We start from the raw sequence: 24,475 nt of genomic DNA, 5'->3' as shown, positions 1-24,475 counted from the left end.
CTGCTGTGTATTGTCTTCACTTAAGGTAGAAAGTGCTGTCATGTTCGTTTTATAGAATGGAGAGAACTGGGTCTCAGGAAAGTATAATGAATTGCCTAGGCTACAACAGGTAGCAAGTAGCAGAGTCAGGATTTCAGTCCAGGCACCCTGGCTCTAAGAGCTGACGCTCCCTCTACTTTGTTTCTTATCTCGTGGGTGAACAAGATTTGAGTTGCTCTATCTTCCAAGGTAGTATTATAATAGTATTTCAAAGACTAGATGACTTTTTAATGTTAACACTGTTCCAATTTGCTTTCTCCTTAGGCCCTAATTCATTGTCAGAGAGATAAGGCCGTCACCTTTATATACGAGACATTTAAACAAATGTTTTTAGTAATAATTCAGGAAACATCCAACCAGTATTCTTTCTGTAGCGATATGTGCTGTCTCTGGTTAAAAAAAGAACTCTATTAGTTTAAGTAACTCTCTTCTTGGCTCCATTACAGTAAAAAGTCTGTGATCAGCACCCTCTTGTAAGGGGAAGTTGTTGAATGACAGGGATGTGGTACTGTCCTGATAATCCTATGGCTTTGTATTTCTTAGTGTATTTATACTCCTGGGTAACTACCCCTGCTTCACATGGGGTCTTGACAGCTTTGAATCTGAGGTGGCTTATGTGTGTTACAAACACACACACACAAAAGAAAGCGTGGTTTGGGTTAGACTTAAAACAGTACTTGCATCAGTTATTATCCAGTGTGTCGGTTAGATTTTTAAGTAATTTATATTTTATGAAAGAGCTTTAAAGACTCAGTGTGCTTTAATGGATAGTGTAGCCAGAGAAATAAAAATAGTAGTAATAGTAATGATAATAAAGGACATTTTCTTTAAAAATTTTTTCCTTTTATTTTTAAGAAGAGAAAAAAATCAGAACTGCAGATCAGGAACAGAAATAGCGTTGCATTTTCTTTTCACGGATTCTGGAGCAACTACGGTGAGAGTGAGTTGGCTGAGTCTGGGAAGGAGGCTGCTGTCTGCGGCCCTGCCTAGGCGGCAGCGGCGACACGACAGGAGCTGCGTGTGTGTCGCTGGCGTTCGCTCTCTCAGGAGCCCCGGGCCTGAGGCCGCCACCACGCGTGCTCGGCGCCCGGGCTGTGGGCGTGTTATCGCAGGAAGTCCTGCGGAAGCAGTTGTGTGCGCCCGTTCCCTCCGGTTACCTCGCTCATCCTCGGCTGCTGCGCGGTGCTTGCAGCCTCTCTCTCCTCCTCCCTCTCCCAGCGCTGCCTGCCCTGCCAGCTGCGTGGAGGCCGCCTCCTGCCCGCCTCTCCCCACTCCCTCTGCTCTGTCGCGTCGCATCCCCTGGCCAGCCTGCCCTTCTCCCCACTTCCCAACTTGGCTTCCTTTCTCCATAAACTCTCTTCCCTCTTGTCTTGTCTTTTGCTTCCTCTTTGCTGCCGCCCCTCCTTTATTTGACGCTCTAATTTCCTCTTGCCAGATCCCAAATTGGGTTCATCAGCAGTTACTCATCCTTAAATCTTATTATTCACCTGTGATCATTGGGCGACCTGTAAGAGGCATGAGATTAATGCAAAAAAGAGAGTTCCTTACTATGGGAGGAGATCTCTGGCTATCAAAAAGTCATTTTTTTAAAGTCACATATTAAAATTAAGCACTAATGTAAATATGAAAAAATTTAAAATGATGGCATAGATTATTAATGAGTCCAGGAATAAGGCAAAGAAGGACAGCCTGAAAAAATAACCTCAAATGAATATAACAAAATTGCCCATTTTTTATTGAGATAACTAAAACTGAGATAAAGTACTAGTTTTTTAATTAATGAAAATGTATTATTAGTCTTTAAATTAGTCATGTACTTTCTCATACAGAGTTTTCAAGGAGCTGCTTAAAGTGTTTCTGATACTTTGAAGTATATTTACTTACATAAACATTCTGGAGTAGATGGAAGTGTGTGTCTCATGCATTCTCAATCAGAAACTATAAAGAAAGTCATATTCAGTAAATCAAAATTTACCTTATAATGTAATAGTTTTACAAGCACATGAAGCCTTTTGGAGTGGCTAAGGCTGTATATGTATATAAGGCTACTATATTTTTAGCATTCTGGGAACTGAGGCCTTTTATTTTTCTTAAATTATGAACTTTTAAGACAGTTGCTATACGTGGATCCCTATCAAGTTTTTGCCTTCTTTACATCATCAAGCTTCTTTTCAAATTAATTCTTAAGGGCACGCTTTTTATACCCTCTGTATTAATTTCCTTTTCTAGAAGTCTATATTAGTAAGGCCATATCAGGAAAATTAGTATTTTTAGTAGAGCTGTTCTGAAATTTTTCCACAAGAGATATTTTGCAATAACTGAGCTATATTGTTTCATGGAATTTGTATCCAACTGCTTCATTTTTGCCTTGAGATTTCCAGTGTGCCTAATATTAGGTAAAGAAAATAGTTGATATATAACTGGATGTGAGGTGGCCATTTTAAATTGTAGGTAACAGGATTTATCTCTGGACCCCTTCATTAACTTTAAAATATATATTTTTTAAAATGGGGAAGTTTAGATTCTTCTTTTTAATTTGCAACACTTCAACTTCTAGTATTGCTTTCTGTAGGGGAGAATTTTTCAGTTGACAACATGAGTTGATTTCATAAGTGATAGTATTTAAAATTAGAGATGCTTTATTACAAAAAAATCCCTTTAATGTATGATTTAGTACGGCAACTCTTTTTAAAGTAATGTGTTTAAAAGAAAACCATGACCTCATGATAAAAATAATACTAAACCAATTATTAATAACTACAGTTTGCCATCAAACGTCTAAGCTAAATAATTACATTGTTAGAAGAAAGGTACTGAAAGCACAGCACCAGAAACTGTGCTTTAATATTCAAATAATAAAGACTTTAGGTCCACCATATATTTCTGGAGGAGCCAGTCCTACAGTATGGGGGGCATACTTCTTATTTCAGTTGTCATAAATGTGGATCACAGTATTTTCTGAACTTTTTGTTTTATTTTGCATTTTTCTATAATGAGCACTTTGACCTCTTTTCGAGTTTATTTGTTCTCCAGAAATGCACAATACAAATTAAAAGAAAGTTCAGTCATCACAGTGCCTTTTGGGACACGCGACTATCTGGAATATACTCATGTCCAGCTATGGTTAGAAGTCCCATAGGTTGTAGCTATGTTTTCCTTTTTGTGATGTAGCTCTGTTGGAATAAAACCAGTCTTAAAGTAATTCTGTAATTTCTCTAGAGTGCAGTCTTCTCACCCATAGGCTGTGAGTAATAGTACCTGGGCACAGGTTTTGGGAGAAGAATCAGTTTAGATAAGATGTGTAAAACAGGTTTGGTGAATGTCAAACGACTGAATATTTATTTCTATAAATAATGATAATGATTGTTCTGTTTCCAATCTTTGTAATTTCTGTATATCATTAACTATGGGAGTGCTTAGACTATTCAAAATAGTATTTCTAAGGCCTTATTTTATTTTTAATTTTAACAATTATATTTAGGATATTTACGGAGAGGAGCAAACTGAGCATTCTAGCCGTCAGCTATTGTAGAAAAGAGTGGCATTATATTATCCCGAAAGGTTAGCTCAGTGTCATACCTTGGTAGAATACATGCCTTAAATTCAAAAGCTCTGTTATGTTTGAATTTCACTTCTATAAGCTTTGGTATTCAGTAGTGCCGAGTTCAAGGTCTAAATTGGAAAAACTTGCAAGAAGTATTTTTGCATTTTTTTTCACGTTGTACATCTTTGCCTTAATGGCCTTTTATGGGCCTTTAATGATATGTGCCATCTTTTTTTTTTTTAATATTTGTATTGGCACCTAATTTTAATATGGGATTAAAAAATATGACATTTTGATATCCAGAGATTTCCTCTTATAGTTACTTTTTTGCATTAATTTTATGACATTTTTCCTCTTTTCCAAAATGAGCACACAATTCCTCCTCAAAACTAATGACTGTCTTATTTTTCAGTAGGTTGTTTTAATTTTGAATATATCAGGACCTTTCTTGAGGAGTAGCATTTTAGAGATAATGTTTTGTGGTTCTCGCTGGATATTTTAGAAGTTTTATTTTGATTACGTGGGATATGTCCTACATGATCATAAGCACTTCGTTAATAAACATGGTTTGTTATTACTGAGATCACCCAGTTTTTCAGCAGGAGAATAATAAATAGAAGTTGTGTGATTCCATAGTCACTGTAGGGTGTACTCTATAGCAGAGCGATTCTGAGTTATAACCACATATCCTAAATTTCAAGCTAAGTGTGTGTGTGTATGTGTGTATATATACATATATACATATGCAAGCATACCTCGTTTTATTACACTTTTATTTATTACGCTCCGTAGATGTTACCTTTTTTATAAATAAAGGTTTGTGGTAACCCTGCGTCAGGCAAATTGGTCATCACCATTTTTTCAAAAATATGTGTTTACCTTATGTCTCTTTTGTCACATTTGGAAAATTCGTGCTATATTTCAGACCTTTTCATTATTATTATATTATATCTGATATGGTGGTCTGTGATCTTTGATGTCACTATTGTAATTGTTTTGGGGAGCCATGAGTGTTGCCCACGTAAGATGGCAAACTTAATTGATAAATGTGTTTGTTTTGAGTGCTCCACTGTCTGGCTGTTCCCTTGTCTCTCTGGGGCTCGTTGGTCCTCCCTATTCCATGAGACACAAAGATTTTGAAATTCAACCTATTAATAACCATACAGTGGCCTCTAAATGTTCAAGTGAAAAGAAGGGTTTCATGTCTCTCACTTTAAATCGAAAGCTAGAAATGATTAAGCTTAGTGAGGAAGGCATGCTGAAAAAGAGAGAAGCCAAAAACTAGGCCTCTTGTGCCACATGGCCAGATTGTGAATGCAAAGAAAAAGTGCTTGAAGGAAATTAAAAATGCCACTCTGTTGAGCACACACATGATAAGAAAGCAAAAACAGCCTTATTGCTGATATGGAGAAAGTTTTAGTGGCTAGAGAGAAGATGAAGCCAGCCATGACATTCCCTTCGGGCACAGCCTAATCCAGAGCAAGGCCCTCTGTTTGATTCGGTGAAAGCTGAGAGAGATAAAGAAGTTGCAGAAGAAAAGTTTGAAGCCAGCAGAGGTTGGTTCATGGGTTTTAAAGAAATATGTCATATCCATAACATAAAAGTACAAGGTGAAGCAGCAAGTGATGATGAAGAAGCTGTAGCACATTATCCAGAAGATCTAGTTAAGATCAATGATGAAGGTGGCTACACTAAAAAACAGATTTTCAGTGGAGACAAAACAGCTTTCTGTTGGAAGAAGATGCCATCTAGGGGTTTCATAGCTAGAGGGGAATAGGCAATGCCTGGATTGAAAACTTAAAAGGACAGGCTGACTAGTTAGGGGCTAATGCAGCTGATGACTTGAAGTAGAATCCGTTGCTGATTTAGCATTCCAAAGATTCTGGAACCCTTAATCATTATGGTAAATCTACTCTGTGGGGCTGTGCTCTATAAAAGGAACAGCAAAGCCTGAAGGATAGCACATTTGTTTACAGTATGGTTTACTGAATATTTGAAGTGCACTTTTGAGACCTACTACTTGGAAAAAGATTCTTTTAAAAGTATTACTGCTCACTGACAGTGCACACAGTCACCCCAGAAGCTCTGATGGAGATGTAGAAAGAGATGAATGTTATGTTCATGCCTGTTAACACAGCGTCCGTTCTGCAGTCCTTGGATCAAGGAGAAATTTCAAAATTCAAGTCATTATTTAAGACATACATTTCATGAAGCTATAACTGCCATAGTGATTCCTCTGGTGGATCTGGACAAAGTGAGTTGAAAACTTTCTGGAAAGGATACATCATTCGAGATACCATTAAGAACATTCGTGATTCATGGGAGGTTGTCAAAACATCAGCCTTAGCAAAAGTTTGGAAGAAGTTGATTCCGACTCTCATGGATGACTTGGAAGGCTTCAAGACATTAGTGGAGGAAGTAAGTGCAGATGTGGTAGAAATAGCAAGAGAACTAGAATTAGAAGTGGAGCCTGAAGATATGACTGAATTACTGCCATCTCCTGATAAAACTGGAATGGATGAGGTGCTGCTTTTTCTTAAAGATGAGCAAAGAAAGTGGTTTCTTGAGATGGAAGCTACTCCTGGTGGGGATGCTGTGAGCATTGTCGAAATGACAAAGGATTTAGAATATTCCATCAACTTAGTTGATAAAGCAGCAGCAGTGTTGGAGATGACTGACTCCAGTTTTGAAGGAAGTTCTACCGTGGGTAAAATGCTATCAAATGGCATTGCATGCTACAAGCAAATCATTCATGAAAAGAAGAGTCAGTTGATGTGGGAAGCTTCATTGTTGCCTTGTTTTAAGAAATTGCCATAGATACCCCCACCTTCAGCAAAAACCTCCACTGAGCAGCCATCAACGATGAGGCAAGACCAGCAAAAAGACTACAAATTGCTCAAGACTCAGATGATTGTTAGTATTTTTTAGCATTAAAGAATGTTTTTAACTAAGTGCATTTTTTAGACATAATACTATCACCCACTTAATAGACCATTGTATAATGTAAATGTAGCTTTTATATGTACTGGGAAACCAAAATATTCATGTGATTTGCTTTATTGCAATATTAACTTTATTGTAGTGGTCTGGAACTGAATCTATAGTATCTCTGAGGTGTGCCTGTATATATATATATATATATATTTTTTTTTTTTCACGAAGTAAGCATGCTTTGAATATCAGAGATAAAAACATTAATGAAATATGTCTTTTTAGGGAATAATAAAAATGATTAAAATTACTAATGTTTTTGCTGGAGTTAGGTTATCAAAGCATTTTTTTTTAACACTGACACAGTCATTCATATTTTCTAGGAGAAATTACCATGCACCTTTGGAGTTATTTTTTATTTGATAGAAAAGATGTCCCTAACTGAGAGTACTAATTCTAAATTTTTGTTGACAGGTGCTGCTATTGAATTGTATTTGGATTATAAAATTCACAAGTTTCATAACTGGAAGCTTACAGAGTGCATTGATGAGATGATTAGAATTACTCTTTTGGTTATGTAAGTTTTTAAATAATGGAAGAAGTTCTAGAAATCATACAAAAATTTCCAAAATAAGACTTTCAGAGGGTGTGAATAATAGTGATTTTCTGTCATTTTTGTCATTTAAACACAGTTCTCTATTATTTTTTTGCTCAGCAATAAATGAGTCAATAGGTCCATCTGTATGTTTCTGTTTATATTCATATCGTATATATGACTATTATGTGTGTATATAGTGTTTTTAATAAGTGAATGTGTGTGTGTGTATATATATGTTTTCTTTTATTTTTTTTTTGAGACAGGGTCTTGCTGTGTTGCCCAGGCTGGTGTGCTGTGGTATGATCATAGCTCCCTGTAGCCTTGAACTCTTGGGCTCAAGGGCTCTTCCAGCCTCAGCCTCCTAAATAGCTGGGACTACAGGCACAAGCCATCATGCCTGGCTAATTTTCTAATTTTTTGTAAAGACGGAGTCTTGCTATATTTTCTAGGCTGGTCCTGAACTCCTGGCCTCAAGGAATTCTTCCCATCTCAGTCCCCCAAAATGCTGGGATTACACATATATTGTAGACTTTGGAAATTAGGAAAACTGAAAAAGGAGTTTTGTTTTGTTTTTGAGACGGAGTCTCACTCTATCGCTCAGGCTGGAGCGCAGTGGTGCAATCTAGGCTTACTGCAACCCCCGCCTCCTAGGTTCAAGTGATTCTCCTGCCTCAGCCTCCCTAGTATCTGAAGCTACAGGCATGCGCCATCATGCTCAGCTAATTTTTTGTATTTTTAGTAGAGATGGGGTTTCACCATGTTGGCCAGGGTGGCCTCGAACTCCTGAGCTCAGGTGATCTACCCGCCCTGGCCTCCCAAATGAAAATGGAGTTTTCATTTCCATGTCACAGTTGTTTTTCAATATAGATCTTCAGTGACGGGAAGCCATTGCTATAGGCTGGTAATTTGATAACCCATTTTGAAATGTATTTCTTGAGCTCATTGTAATTCAGTGTGCCTCTGGTGAAAGGCGTGGGATGGTATAGATTGAAAGAATAATCTGTGGTTGTTCCCTACAGAGACCCTGCTGCCCCTTTTTGGACAGTCATCTTTTAACCTGGCACCCACTAGTGTATTTGCTAAAACGGAGTATTCCAAAATTTAAATGATGTCACATTTGAAAGCAATGCCAAGAAACAATGCGGCAGTTTCTAAATTTTGTGAAGCTAAAATCCCTGGTTACAAGAAAGAGTACATGTCACAGATGAGTAGTTAGTAATGACTTCAGTTTAGCAGGAAAAGAGCAATTCCCATATGCTGATTCTAGTCTCATAACAAAGAATGTTATAGAAAGATTGCACAGTATTTAACAAGCTGTGAGTTAATGTGACAGTGTCGGTGTATCTAGTTCCAGAAGGATAATCACTTTACCATATTTCTTCAAAAATATTTTAAGTTATATTCCAAAACAGAAAACTTGATACATATGAATCCAGACTGTTCCCTGCAACACCTCCCCACCCCCAAGTTAGGTAGTAAAATCAGGTTTAAGCAATTGAATTGCTTCCGACATGCTGGCTCCTAAATACCTGAATAAATGTAGAAGTTCTATTGTCAGACTCAGAGGCTTCCTTGTTATATAAGGGAGAGTGGGTATAAATGAGAGTGTTGCATCTTGAACTGTAATTATCCAAAAACTTAGTTTTCAATATGTGAGTTTACCTCTAACCAATAGCCTCTCCTAATGTGAACATAGACTACGTCCTTCAACACTTACGGAAACCTTAGGAGTTGAGAAAATGACGTAAAGTTGTATTGCTTTCAGTCCTTTGGAACACATACTCGTACTGTAGGTATGTTAGTTACCAGCAATTCATTTCCAGGGTTTTTCCCAAAGACCTGCTGTTTTATGCATGTTCATATTAGCACTATGATTTGCTTATTCCTGTGAACATGAATGACAATGACAGATAGCACTTTTGAACAGTAGACCTGTGTCTTTTAAAAGCTTAAAACTCCATGCTCATCATTTTGTCGCTGCAAAGATTCCTAAAGGCAGGCATGGGGAGGCATTGTAGAATAGGGAGAGGATGTTATTTCCTTCAGTGGTTTAAGGAAATGCATGTTTTCCATCATGAAAGAAAAGATAATCATTATCAAATTCAGAGGATATTGTTTTATCATTCCCGTAATGAACTTGTGTCTCTTTTATCAATTAACATGTAGATGGATATTAGGACAAACCAGGTTCAGGTAGAAAGAGGTACATAAAATTAATAATTCTTCATGAGGAATTTCTGCAAAGTGCCTTTTATAGAGTTTTTTTTCTTGGAAATTTTTGAAATTATCAAGTATAAAGTTGATGCTTAAATTATGTTTTAATGTTTCTTAAGACTTTCTCTGGATTCAGATTATGGAATTAAGGTGTTTTGATACTATGAAGGTATGTGTTGCTAATACTGTAACATACTGTACATTTACTATACTGTCAATAATATATGTAACTACTACTGAGTATTGACTACTTTAAGAAGTTAAGGTCTCTCAGTTTGTCAAAAGAGACATTAGTCTTATATCGAGTGTCCTCGTGAAGTGACATAAGCAGGCAACCGACATTCTACTACCACTTTTTGACTTTTTATTTATTTATTTATTTTTGAGATGGGGTCTTACTCTGTTGCCCAAGCTGGAGTGCAGTGGCACTATCTCAGCTTACTGCAACCTCTGCCTCCCAGGCTCAAGCAATCCTCCTGCCTCAGCCTCTGGAGTACCTGGAACTACAGGCATGTGCCACCATGCCCGGCTAATTTTGTTTTGTAGAGATTGGGTTTCACCGTGTTACCCAGGCTGGTCTCCAACTGCTGGACTCAAGTGGTCCACCGACTTGGCCTTCCAAGTGCTGGGATTACAGACATGAACCACCATGCCCGGCCACTATTTGATTTATACTGTATTTTTAGTGTACAAGCTGTTTAAGAGAAACATTGATCTTAAAGCATAAGAGTCAGTGACTTTGAAAAGTGAAAACTAGGGAAATTTGGTCAAATTTCCTTTTATCCTTCCACCCAAAATTGTTTGGCTGCCTGCGTTTTGTAATCATGTAATGATTGACTGCTGGACATTGTGGCTCACGCCTGCAATCCCAGCACTCTGGGAGGCCAAGGTGGCAGGATGGCTTGAGCCTAAGAGTTTGAGACCAGCCTAAGCAACACAGGGAGACCTCATCTCTACAAAAATATATAAAATTCAATTAACCCGGAATGGTAGTACATGCCTATTGTCCCAGATACTTGGGAGGCTGAAGCAGGAGAATTGCTTGAGTCTGGAAGGTCAAGGCTGCAATGAGCCATGATCATGCCACTGTACTCTAGCTGGGACAACAGAGCAAGACCCTGTTTCAAAAATAAATAAATAAATAAATAAATAGATAAATATCATATAGTGATTGAATTTACCTGTGCAGAAAGTACCTTTTTCTCCCAATGGGTGCTGGCATCTTCTTTCAGTATATATAGAGTGGCCACTTCGTGTGCTACTTGTTAGCAGTTTATAGTCTAATGGGGGAAGGATAGGAGGAATAAAAGAAATTATAGCACATTGCATTTACTGTCTATTTCAGTGTGCATTATCTTATTCATTTAATTTGTACTCTCTTTTCTGTTTATTCACTTAAAAAAAACCTGTAAAATAGGCCAGTTATACATATTATTGTGGGAATTAAGAAAGTGAAGATGTGAGTAAGCTCAAAGAAGAGGGTAAAAACCCAGCCAAAACCACTATTGGTTTTGGTTAATGTGCTTGCATAATCCTTTGAATCTGTGTCTTTTCTGAGTGTATGTGTAAAATTGTGCGTAAGTGTGTGTAGTTCTCTCTGTATCCTGTCCAACTTTGGCAAAGGGGTAGTTTTGCCAGGATTTGCTTTTGGAGCTACAAGGAGATCTCTGCCCACACCTTTTTTGTGAGGTCAGTTACCTCACATTTGAGAACAACGTCAATTTTTTTGGCCTTAAAGGCAGTGTTGGCTTGTGCCTAAATGTACCTTCATGACCTTAACACAAATTCACAAATCAAACTATTTTTTTCATTGCACTCATGTCTTGGGGCTCTCCACGGCCGAGTCTTAGCGGAATTGTTTTGGAATAGACACAAAGATTACTAACCTCTGTGGAAAAGTACCCTGACTTCATAGCGTTCCTACTTCAAAAACAAACTCCGTCTGGATGGCGAGTCACTGGGAGACTTGAGTGATTACGAGGGAGATTTGGTGTAAAATGGAATTTTAGATCAACCTTTAGCACCTAAATCTGAGGTCTGTCAAGTCTCTGTTTTTATAGATCTGACTTGAAATAAAGAGGTGTGTTCTGTTGAAGCCTTCCTAACCCTTATTTTAGCTACTGATTTACATGGCATGTACTATTAGGGGTCATAATTGAGTTTTAAACAAGTTCTGGGAAAGCTCCCAGTGGGACTGGGAAAATCTGGCTCATTTTGGAAAACCTATGTTTACATTTTTAAATAATTTAGAAAACCTGATAAAATGCTGCAGGTGTAAGAACTTAAGAATTATAATGGATCAGGATAAACGGGGCTAGAATAAAACACTAAGTACAGTCAGGCAGTCCATGGAAACAAACAGATGGGTGTCAAGAGCTAAGTTAGTGAGTTGATCAGCTCTATTTTTGTCTTTTCAGTAAGTTTCATGAAGCTTGTCCAGTAAACATGAATAACTTCAATAAGTTCATGCAGCAAATATTCATTAAGCAGCACCTACTCATTTATGGGATACTGTACTAAGGTGTGAGAATATCAATATGAATGACAACAAAAGAACACTGTCCAGGCAAGAATACAAATAACAGATAAATAAAATATTGATAGTCATAACCCCAATATAGCTATATAAAGATGATCATAGCACATAAATTCTGGAAAACTCCAGTATCGTTAATGTCTCACGTGTGTATATCAGTCAGCCCATTTTTTATCTGAACCTGTGCGATATTTCTGAAGTTTTAAAATTTCCAACTTCTTTTTATGATCAGAGTTGAAGATTTATTTTGAAACCCATAACTTTTCTTCATTTTCTATCTTTCCCTTCTTCAGTCTGCACGTCACACCACATCTAGTTTAGTTTTCCTGATCTCTTCTTTTTAGAAACTTCAAGTGGCTTCCTGCTTTCTGCAAGTGGTCCAGCGTCATCAACTGGGATTCAAGATTCTATCTTATTAACCTTGGCAACCACGTCTTCCATGTGAGCCATTTGTTTTAAACCTAGATTCTTCTCTGTTTCTTGGCATATGTTAATATTGTTAGCAACCTTTTGTTTCTTTTACTCCTGTTTGCTGGAATCCCCTTTTCTGTCTCCTGTAGCTGTGCAATTCTTATTTCTCTCTCAGGATAATCTTCACTCTCATCTCTATTAACTGTTTCCTCTGCCATTGACCACATTGGTTATTTTATTATGAATGAAAGAAATAATAGAAATATTAATAAAAGATAGCAAACTGTTAGTACATACTGATTACTTTTTTTTTTTTTGACAGAGTATCACTCTGTTGCCCAGGCTGGAGTGTGGTGGTGTAATCTCAGCTCACTGCAGCCTCCACCTCCCGGGTTCAAGCGATTCTCCTGCCTCAGGCTCCCAAGTAGCTGAGATTACAGGCACCCACCACCACACCCAGCTAATTTTTGTATTTTTAGGAGAGACGGAGTTTCACCATGTTGGCCAGGCTGGTCTTGAACTCCTGGCCTCAAGCTATCCTCCCTCCTCGGGCTCCCAAAGTGTTGGGGTTACAGGCGTGAGTCACCATGCCCAGCCAAGTACTTAACTGATTACTTTCAAGGGAATTTACTGTTTGCACTGCTCATTTTGGTGCTAAATCATGTCTCTTCCTGTATTATTACTGAAATGTTTAATGTGAGGCTTGTTTCTTTAACAAAGGTAGCTAGCTTCTTAGAGAGCAATAATTTTCTCTTCGAATTTAAACATATTATATGCCCAATAAATACAGTTATGAATAAATTAATTGTGTGTATGACATTTGGTGTTGCATTGGTACTTTATTTTCCAGCCTGATAGACAAGAGTGACTTTTAAAACCATCAATGCCTCTGCATCTGTGACACAGTAAACAGGAACCCTATTGAAAATTAAATGTGTCATCTTGTGCTTCATAGCCAGACTATTAAGCTTTTAGGAAGAGATCAATTTAAAATAAATGATATGTATGTACATATATGTTAATATGTAAATATAGAGAATATAATGATTATATTTACGTGGTTGTATTTAATTCCTGATAATTAAAAAAAAACAGGGCTATTGGCATTATCTTATCAGACAATGAAAAAATGCATCAAAATCAGAGACAATATTTTAAATAAAAAATTTATGTCATTTCAGTAATGCTTTTTTACTTGACATGATTATGTAGAAAAACTATCCATAATCCAGTAGTAAACGTTTTGTATGAAAACTTGCTGTAAACTTTTGTGAATACATATGATACATTGTTATCTAATATTTTCAGGAAAACAGAAATTTTCTACAGTATTTATGTGCTAATCTTTATTTCATAGAATTGAAAAAATTAACCAAACACCACAGAAATTGCTAATACCACTGAACTTCTCTCAGTTCCTTAAGAAGCCACATTCTTCATCCAGGCCTTTCCCAGGTCTTCTGCTATTTCTTCTGTTGGAATCACTCAATCCTCTTTTCACCTTGCCAGTTTTTCCTATCCTAGTTTGTGTTCTTCCTTTTTACCCCCAGACCCCTTGTTGTTATACCAAACTGACATCAGTCACTGCTCTTCCTTGTTTATTTATTTCTTCTCTCCAGGTAGACTATAACCTCACTCAGGGTAAGTTTCTTCTCTGCCTTGTTCACGGTTGTATCCTCAACACCTTACTCAACACTTTACTCAACGCCTGACACATAGTTGGCCCTCAGAAACTATGTTGAATGAATAAATGTTATGTGAGTTTTGCCAGCAGGTACCTTTGACCTTGGTTTCTGGAGAAAAAAAAAAAAAATCTTGTATCAGCTTGTTTGGATAATTATTTGCAGAGTTTTCGAGAAAGGGAAGTGATAGATACCCAGATGAATAAAGTATAGAACTTTTGACATCACTAACTTTATTCTAACTTATTGCATTAAAGACTATAGCAGTCATCTCTCAAGCAATATTCTGGCTGTCAGAAAATATTCTTGAACAGTGCTATCTTTTAACTGGTTAGCACTCTCCGAAGTATTTCATGTGTTTTTTTCACTGTTCATACCCTGGACTACATGTATTACCTGCCAGGATCCATCTATTATTTTAGCTCATTTGGACTACATTGGTGATACTTCATGAAGGAGAATTCCACTTTTATTTCAGTAAACCAGGGCAGGATATTTTGGGACCTACAACCACCTGTCTTTTCTTTCCTTTTTTCTTTTCTTTTCATCTTTTATTTATTTTTTTTAACCTAGGAAGATGGTAAACACTTAGTAGGCTGCAATTGTCTTTCTTAATGACTGCCATAATGTCTCACACTTAATATAACTTGTTCTATTTTTATGTTAAAACAGGGCATTCTTAATGTTACAACAAGATTAAAAGTACTGTTTGGTATTCTCATGATATGTTAAGTCATTTAAATAACAGTATTGTTATTTAACATGATATGATAAGTCATTTAAGTAACAGTTAAATAATAGTATTGTATTTTCTGAATAGCACCCTGAATAGCACCCTGGTTTGCAGGCTCAGTAAACATGGTGTCATTAGCAGGTATAAAGATGGTGGTAATACCACCAGATACCAGTACTGTTTAGGTGAAATCTGTAATAATTTGCTTTTGAAATAATCCGGTAAAACTGTTACTATGAAATGCTGTTTTGCAAAAATTTAAAAGGATTAATGGACGTGATTAATTTTAAATAATGCTATAGAGTGCTGCTTTTTCCTGGGTAATATGTTGCTTCTTTCACAAACATCCTTTTCTATCCATGTGTAGGCTTATTTCCTGTAGAGAGCAGTAAAGCATGTAAAGCATTAATCATGCTTTGACTTCTAGAACATGTAAAGCATTTGTAGATTGGGGATCAGTCAACTAATTCTTACTTTGCTTAAACCCAAAGTTCTCAAGCTTGTTTAGGTGACTGTAGTCTTGGACTTTGTGGTTCTGTCTGAGAAACTCCATAGAATAGTGTTAAATTATCATATCATACAAAGATGGGGTAAATTATGTACAATAAAATGTGATTGTATTATATCAGTGTGTACCTACAAAACAAAGACTAAATGCCACATGAAACAGTTTTTTAAGGAATAAGATTTTCCAGTTTTCTTGTTAACACATTTGTGTGCTGCCTTTTTTTTTTTTTTTTTTTGGTTAGTTACTAGTACACATTAGAAGCCTTTTGACACTAGAAGCCAAAGTCTCAAGAAAATATTAACCAGGTATAAAGTTTAAAACTGATGGCATTTTACCTATTAACTTATCTTTTTTATGCAAAATAAGAAACCACTCATCATTATTCTGTTAGTGAGATGGGATACCTCGGTCTACTGGTATTACATAGATTTACAGCAACCACCTTAGATGAAGGTAGAATCTAGCACACACTTCATTTAAATACAACATTTATTCAGCTTTATAAAAATATTTAGAATTTTAGATACATGAATTCTCTGAAAAAAACACAGTATTGTTTTATTTGCTCTCTTTCATCTGTTCCCTCATGTCTTCTTGGGTAAGCAGTTACAACTTAACCCCCTTTCAGTTCCAGTTTCCTCATTTGTCAAATAGGACTACTAAATAACTAGCAGGCTTTTGGTGAAAACCAACTGGGGAAATTACGTGAGCCAGTAAGCAAATGGCTGGTACATAATAAGTACTCAAGAAATGTTAGTTCTCTTCCACCTTTACGTAGCTTGTCTTTGTCATATAATCAAGATAGTGCATCCTCATGGAACATTTAATATCTACAGATGTGTGTCTGTGCTTGCCTTTCCACCACCACCACCACTGGCAGAATCACATACAGAGTTCTTATTCTCTCTTCTGTTTCCCTGTCTCTGATTATCTTCACCCCTGTTAGGGTGTCTGTTGCTTTCTGCTCTTGTTTTTGCCCTTCATCTCTCTTTTCAAACTCCTCACCCTTTGAAATCCCATTTGTTCAGAACACTTTATTTTCTCTTCAATTTCTCTTCTCTTCCTTCTTTTACCACCTGTTTGCCTGCTAGAGCACATCCTGGCCCTTTCTCCCCTGTAATTCAGCCTGAGGCGTCAATGACCCATTCCACTCCATTGGATTGCTTGATTTGCTCATCAAAATATTGCAGCTCAAAGGTTTCTTCTCAATGTATTACTCCATGCTCTCTGCAGAACAACTGCTGTTTCACTGAAAAATCTCACACACACTCTTAAACTCTAGCTGAAAAGTGCACAGATCTTAAGTCTGTAGCTCAATGAATTATTACAAAACAAATACACCTGTGTAACTATCGCTCATGTCAAGAAATACAATGTTGCCAGTACTCTAGAAGCCCTTTGTGCTCCTCCTGATCTCTCTTCCTCAGTCGCTCTCCTGACTGCTAAACACATTAGATAGTTCTACTTGTTTTTGAACTTTGCCCGTGTTTGTATACATTGAAAGCATACATTGGTTTGTGTCTGGCGTGTCACAATCAGCATCATGTTTGTAAAATTCATTCATGTTGTATATAGTTTGTTCATTTATATTGTAGCATAATATTCTGTTGTATGAACAGGTATTGTATTTTATAATCATATACCACAACTTTAAAAACTCTATTCTACTGCTGTTACAGATTTAGGTTGTTTCCAGTTTGAGAAATTCAGAAAGTAATACTGTGAGAATTGGGGTGTGTGTCTGTGTGTGTGTGTGTGTGTGTGTGTACACGCATTTTAAAATTAAACTTCTGGTTTTGTGTCCTTATGAATGTTTTAAGTTTCTTGGAGTCTAATCCAGATGTTTGAGGCTTTTCTGTATTCTTTTTATGTTCCAGGCTGTTCTCTTAAAAGATAAACTATTTATTTTTTATGTATTATGCTACTTGTACAGTATATTTTGAATTTTGGAATGTTGCAGAATACAGAATGAAAATTTGTAAATAAAACATATATATACAAATGCATATATTTGTAGTAAACATTATATATTTAATAAACCTATTACATACCATATGATGTTCATGTATAAAAGATACATAATCATCCAAATATATAAACATACAAATTCATTTTACTGATTACTATACCCTTATTATAGAATTATCACTATATAGAGACTGTGCCAATTTTTAATGAACTTTCCTCTGTGTAATCAGTCTACAGATATTTTTGATGTGTAAAGTTATACAAACATTTATGGAATCCAAATCAAACCAACATGGTTGTGATTTACCATTAAAAAAGTAAATTCAATAGTTCTTATTTCTCATGACTTGTGCATTGCTTGATCTGTGCCTGTGGATCTAGAGCTATGATATCTGATTCTTTTTTCAGCCTAAATAAGGAGAAAATTAATGCCTTGATTCCCTGGATGTCTTGATTTGGTTAGTTATTATGTTGTTGAGACAACTGTAGCATTTTTTCTAGCTGTTAGTTTCCTGAGCCTATTTAATATCAAGAGATTCAGACTTTCCTTGAAGACAAAAGCAATATGTAGAAATTTTCAAGTGTGTCAACATCCATCTATCCATCCATCCAATAAGAATAAGTGCCTACTGTGTCATAGGCCTGTCACTGTGAGGAAGGGCATAATAGTATCACTTGGCTTTTTAAAAACTTGCATGTCCCTTGTGCCAATAATCCCTTATACTTTATTCCTCTGCAATAGTCACCATCAGAGTCTGCCAGTGCTAATGATGGAAATGAGCCTCAGGTGTGCTGCCCCTGGAAAAAGCTTGCGATCACTGATGAGATGTAGCTATGTATATATATATAATTATTATATATCTATATTTTGGTTACTATCCCATAGATGACTGGATATCTATTATTTTGAATTAACAATAATAATATAACTCATAATATATTTTCTGGTTTGAAGGGTTTCACAGTCTAGACCAGTAGCCTAAAACATAAACACATAATTTCGTGTAAAGTGGCAAGTACCTCAAGAGAAGATATGCATAAGGTGCCACGTGACGGTGGAGAAGACTAAGTTTTGCTTATGAAAATTGTAGAGGGCTTTGTAGAAGTGAATCCTTTTTAGAGACATGCAGTTTGGTAATGTTGGTGATGTGTTAGGCATTATGAGGCAGATTCAAAAGTTAGGATAATCTGGTAGTCGTGAGAATATTGGGAAGATTGTATATTCATTTACTTGACATAACTATAGAGGCAGACAAATATGTCTGATAGCAGCCTTTGTAACATGGCATCTTGTAGATTGTGTTCTCTTGTAAGTTTCTTAAAATGTTATCACTTTTTGCGTTGGTTAACTGTTGTTAAAGTGTTTATGAGAAATGCATTGGGAAATGCAGTGGTCTTTAGATTCCTTCAGACTCAGCTTGTTCATGTGCTAGGTCTGTGTCTAGGCAAGTGACTTAACTTCTCCATGTCTTAGCTGCATTATCTGTAAACTGTGAATGATAATAGCACTTAAAGAATGGTTCATCCAAATTAAAATCAAATGAGATAATGCACTCTTGGCACAGTTCCTGGCTCGTATAATAAGAACACGAAATATTTTTGTTATTAGCTAAAAATTCAGGTTAGAATATGTATCAACATTGAAGATCATAGGCCTTAAAAAAGTCTACCTCTGACTTTTGGTTTCTTTCAACATCCAATTAAACTCTGAAATAATTATTTGTAAAATACCTGAATCTGGAATTATATATGTGTATGTGTGTGTGTATGTGTGTGTGTGTGTGTGTGTGTGTGTATTCCATTAGTCTGTTATGACAGGTGTCCACCACAAGATTGATGGAGAAATTACTAATTGGGGTGCAGATGGTGAAAATCTTTTCTAAAGGTCTGTGTGTATTTCTGTGTATGCTTAGATAGATTCTTAAGTTTATATTGAATTTGAAAGTGAAGATTGACTAGATTGTCTATACAAAATACTTAACAAGTGAGCTAATTTCTGCCTGAATTCTGTAGTACTACTCATGTATATCACGTCACGATTCTTCCTCTCATATGTGAATGTGTAAAATAGAGGCTGTGTGGGATGGATCCAGAAGGAACTCGTGGTCATCCTCTCAGGCTTGAATCTCACCAGTCTATCTGGCTTTGTGTTTACAATTAATTTAAGATTAATCACCTGTTTCAGATTTACTTTGACATCTGCCTAACTTATTTTTTATTTTATTTCTTCTTTCTGATCTTTTGTTTTAATCTTTGGGGGTAAGATAATGCAATAATGATAAAACAAAATTCAAAAGCCCATAAAGCTATGGGATCTGCTTGGGATTTTCAAGGGTGAGATAGGGTCTGTACTAGACATGTGTTTACTGATTGTGACCCCAGGCATTGGTTTTCTGTCCTTCATTGTTAGGACAGGTGGATCTGGGGACACAGACTAAGTGGAGTGGGGAAGAAAGGATTTATTAATAACCAGGGAGGAGCATGTGGGTTAGATCTGAGTTATCTGCAAGCATTTGAGAACTACCGATTGTAACTATATGAACTGAAGATGCCTCGGTGCAATCCTGGGTCTTTCTACGTTCCATATTTAATTAAAAGCCTTTGCCGTATCTTGGTTCCGGACTCAATTTTAATCAGATAAAATTTAAGTTATTATAAAATAATGACAAATTTAGCATACAGGGTTTTAAATTGATCACAGTAGCTGGACAGCATTGGCAACAACAGTTGTAAAAGTAGAGCTTCTTTATGCAGTGATATCTGTATAATCGATTTAGCTCAAAGACAACATTGAGTTTATATCCACATATGTTTATGAATGTATAATTTTGACACCTGGGATTTTATTGTACATAGATGTTTTATCCATTCCCTTTTTACAATCCAATGTTCTATCTGTAATGCTCTTCATACACATTCTTTCAAAAAAATTCTGATTCTAAATCTTTAATCATGATATACCTTGATCTTCTTTGAATATAGATAGCTCTTCTCGAGGAAAAAAACCAAAAAGACAAAAACAAATTCTTCAGAATAGCCCACGTCATAACAAAACATCTTAGTCTTTTTGCCAAATTAATGAAGGAATACTGTTTTTTTCTTTTTTCCTTAACTATGCATGCTTTAAAATCTTGGTTAAATTTCTTCCTTGAACATTCCTGTCTTAGAGTGGCCTTTCCCACTGTGTTTAGCAGAACATTAGTTCTGTTGGCTAAATGGCACTATGTGACATAAAGTCAAATGAGATTGGGAAATTTCAGTCCAAATTGAGCAGATGTCACCCTCTGCAATCCCTAGGACTTCTTAGAGCTGTAATCGCTAATGTACATTGTGGATCTCTGGGAGGGATATGTATTATACAGTTTCCATTAAACTTAATTTGACCAAGGAATCTCCTTTCATTTTCTTTTTTTGAAGCTAGTATTATGGGAAGAGTGTAGAGGTAAGTCTTGGGTTTCTTGTCGTCTATGCTTAAACAGTTACCATATTAAAATCCCAGGCAGAGCTTAGCTAAACTTGTGGTGAGCATGGCAGAATGTTCTGAAATACCATAATGTTTCTTCAAATATGTTCTTATAGTTGAAGCTTTCTAAGCCTGTTACTTATCCAACTCCAAATTATGAACGGATTCTATGTTTACTTTTTTCACCCATACATAAAGCTTTTCATATCCTAGAAGTGAAGAAAAAGTGATTTAATCTTACCATGAGAAGTTGCTTCCAAGTGTGTGTGTGTGTGTGTGTGTGTGTGTGTGTGTGTATATATTTTAAGATTAGTTTTCTTTGGAAAATTTCTCCGTACTTAACAAAAGAGAGAAAATGACTCCTCTGTGTGTGTGTGTGTGTGTGTGTGTGTTTGTAATTTGTTTTTGTCAGAGTGAAAAGTGATGCTAATTAGGTTAAAATAAGTATTTGGCACTAAATAGGGTGGTATCTAAACCAAATTTTGTATTTTGTACCAAATTTCTAAATCCTTTTTGTTGCCTGAATGGATTAGCTGGTTCATTGTAATGTTTGTGTTATCTGTTGGATACGTCTATGGTTGTCCTTAGTCCGTTGGTCCTCAGATGGATGCAGGCCATTTAAGCTGCTCCCTGTGGTACAGTAGGGGTGAACATAGTGCTTTGTGAGTTATTTCCTAGTTTCATGAGGAAGAACTATTGCATATGGAGGCACAAACTTACTTCCCTTCATTTTAGAGATACACACACATGCATATGCACGCATACAGAGTACATTACAGGTGTAAGTTCTCAGTATGTCTTCACAACATCATTTTTAATCTTATATTAGATTTGGCACTTTTAATACTACTAGTAGTAGTATTAAATACTGAATATACTTTGCTGAATATACTTGGCTTACTGGTGCTGTGAAGACAACGAGCATTCTAATTGCAGTGTGTTATCTTTATGGTAAGTGTCTATTAGATTCACTACACTGTATATGTGTGTCAGTTTACCAAATGGATTTGCAATGATTGACACAGATTTCTTAAGGGAGAACTAAGAAAGCTGTTAGATATATTGGTGGATTGAGTTAATAATTGAGATTTTCTTTTCTATTGATTAACAGGTTGGAAAACAGAGAAAAGCAACATTAATACATTAAAAAATTAAACTACCTTTACTATTCAGTGATAGTTTTCACCAATTGCTGGGAACATAGTCAAAGGCATTCCTACAAAGCACAGCACTCATTATTTTTGTTATGAGTGAAAATCTAATTTACATACAATAAAATGTCAATTCACATCATAACCATCAAGATAAATAGAAACATTTATACTCTTCGATGAGCTACTCTTTTTGAACTTAAGTGCTGTGCTTGGCTCTTTGCCCAGAGACCAGTTGAAATATTCTAAGTTTAACAGAGAAGTAGGGATGAAGTTGAAACTGACTTGTGTGCAAATGTAAAGTCAGATTGGCCTGTGTGAATCAACAGTTGTCATTGCAGATATTTTAATTGTATATGTGTGTGTGTATGTGTGTGTGTGTGTGTTTGAGAGGAAAACAAAAGGAAAAACTACTTTTCTTCAGGGAAACAAATGGTAACATTTCTCAATTTGCACAGTGAAATTGTGATCTTATTCAAATCAGGGATTTCAATACGTTTGCCTCTCACCAGTTATGAAAGGAAAAATAATCAATTCCCCTTGCCATTTGAGACTCCATGATGTATTCTTGCTCTATTTTAGTTTCCCTAGTTAGTGAAATAGGTGCATTCTTTTTTTTTTTTCAGATATATCCTACAGTGTCATTGTGACTATAGCCTAAAGTCTTTGAAAAAATAGTTTTGTAATTTTCTTATAAAAGTACAATGGTTAATGAATTTTTTTCTCTAACATGTATTTGGATATAGGAAGATTCATTTAGGCAAATAGAACATTATTACTTAACTTACCACACTATCTCTTTTTACTTAGACAAGTGCATTTGAAATGAGATATTTAAAATCTAGAGAACATAGCAAGATGAAATAAAAGCCTAATAAAATGTGTTTGGGCTAGCATCAAAACCTTTGAAATAGGATATCTAAATAGTGTGCATTTTATCTCAGAGGGCTTTTGGTTAGTTCTAGTGTCCAGATGACTGTTAATGGGCTTTTGTGCTCTGAAGCGTATGCTAATAGAAGTGATCATTTTGGATTAGTTTGATGTGAATTAATAAGAGATTTATTTGGTAGAAGTTGTTTGAAGGTGATGACATTTAAAACTCAACAAGATTTAAGAAGTTCAAAAATACTTTAAAAAAATTTGGGAACAGTCAATTCAGAGAGAGCAAATTAAATAGAAATGGATGGGAAAGAACAGGATCTGACATTGAGTTTACGAAGTTTGAAGCAGTTTACAAAAAAAGCGATCTACCATTGAAGTATTGCCCTGGAATTTGAAGAAACAGAAAACATCTAAACTTCTTCAGTGATTCTTGGGTTTGTGAATTGGATAAACAATGTTCTCTTGCATTTTATAGTTCACTTAAGCAATCTGATTTTGATCTGTATATATGGAGTAGACAGGATTCAAGTGTTTTTTTTTTTTTTTCCCCTAAACCAATGAGCAAACACATATGTTCTTTCAAAACTGAACTGTATATGTTGTTCATATGGAAGCTATCTAGTTTGCTCTAGGCCCAAGATTTGACCCTCCTTTTATTTTGCTATCACTTGCTTAATTCTTTAAATTCTTTGTGGGGCCTTTTGATCAAAAGAAACATTTTTTTCTTTCTTTTATGTTTTTTTTTTTTAAATAAAAGCTACATGAAATGTGTAATTAATAACTCAGTACTCTTATGCTGGTGATACAAGCAAGCATGGAAGAAAACATATTTATTAAGGCAAAGACCATGATGACTTTTCTTTTTGTGTTAAGCTTTGGTTTTAAACAGTTGAGAAGTTTTATAAGCTGGAAAAACAAAAGGAACATGTCATCTGGCATTATATGTTATGAAAATAAGAACTGATACTTATAATTAAAAATTATATGCAACAAGATTTGAAACTGAGGTCCAATTACAGGATCTTGCCCTCCTGCTTTTTCAGAGTCTTGTTCAGAATGTAATGTGTGTGTGTGTGTACATATATATGCACACACATATATGTATATGAAATTATATTTGGAGAGATACTCAAAAGTGTCAGTTTTCCTTGAGAATAGGAGTTCCTTATAGTCATTTTCTTTTTAAACATATCTCTCTTAAATTAATGACAATTAATAAAATTAAAGTCATCTTGCTTAGTGTGTTTGGCATATAACTGAGGTTGGATATATTTACTGAATGAATGAATATTGGGGGAAGTGAGAAACTGAGGCAAAGATAGGCTTCAGTGGTATTTAGACCACCCTTAGTAGTTGGTGGTTTACTCCTTTATAGTCTCTCAGTGCAATTGGGCAAACTTTTTAAAGGTAAAACTGAAGTGCCATTAACCGGAACCAGTGTAGAGTCACAGAGGTGGGGGAGTTTTAGAAATAATTTATTCAAATTCCCTTATTGTACAGGCAAAAAGAGAGACTCAGAGAAGCAAAAGGACTTGCCCTTCATCACATGAGCAGGTGATTTAAATCAGGTGTAGAGACTGGATATGCAATTTCCATACCATTTTTACTCAGGTTTTAATTCTTTACTTTGCTTAGGGTCAAGATACTACAAAGAATATAGAATTTGGAAAATTTACACCTCTTACCTTCAAAGAGTTTCTCATCTAATGGAAATAAATTTTAGTTCATCTGCATTGAGCTGATGTGTGATCTAAGATCTGTTTTTAAATTACTGTGATAGTTGATTTCTTTAGTTGAATAATTTATTTGATTATC

At 35.8% G+C, this 24,475-nt stretch overlaps 1 protein-coding gene across 10 annotated transcripts in view; it reads left to right on the top strand.

Annotated features, from left to right (window-relative positions):
* The window catches only part of TRPS1 (transcriptional repressor GATA binding 1), a 264,667-nt gene that overhangs the window by 20,227 nt on the left and 219,965 nt on the right, over positions 1 to 24,475 (top strand). For 3 of the 10 annotated variants that reach the window (XM_045399265.3, XM_073999320.1, XM_045399260.3), the window contains exon 2: positions 12,207 to 12,303. The exons of the other annotated variants lie outside the window; for them this stretch is intronic. The gene's annotated coding sequence lies outside the window, so the exon portion shown is untranslated. The remainder of the gene's footprint in view (positions 1 to 12,206; positions 12,304 to 24,475) is intronic. 10 annotated transcript variants of the gene reach the window in all.

The sequence above is a fragment of the Macaca fascicularis genome, chromosome 8 (assembly GCF_037993035.2).
Source record: "Macaca fascicularis isolate 582-1 chromosome 8, T2T-MFA8v1.1".
NCBI lineage: Eukaryota > Metazoa > Chordata > Mammalia > Primates > Cercopithecidae > Macaca > Macaca fascicularis.
Note: the sequence above shows the minus strand (reverse complement) of the source record. Positions and strands in the feature narration are given on the sequence as shown.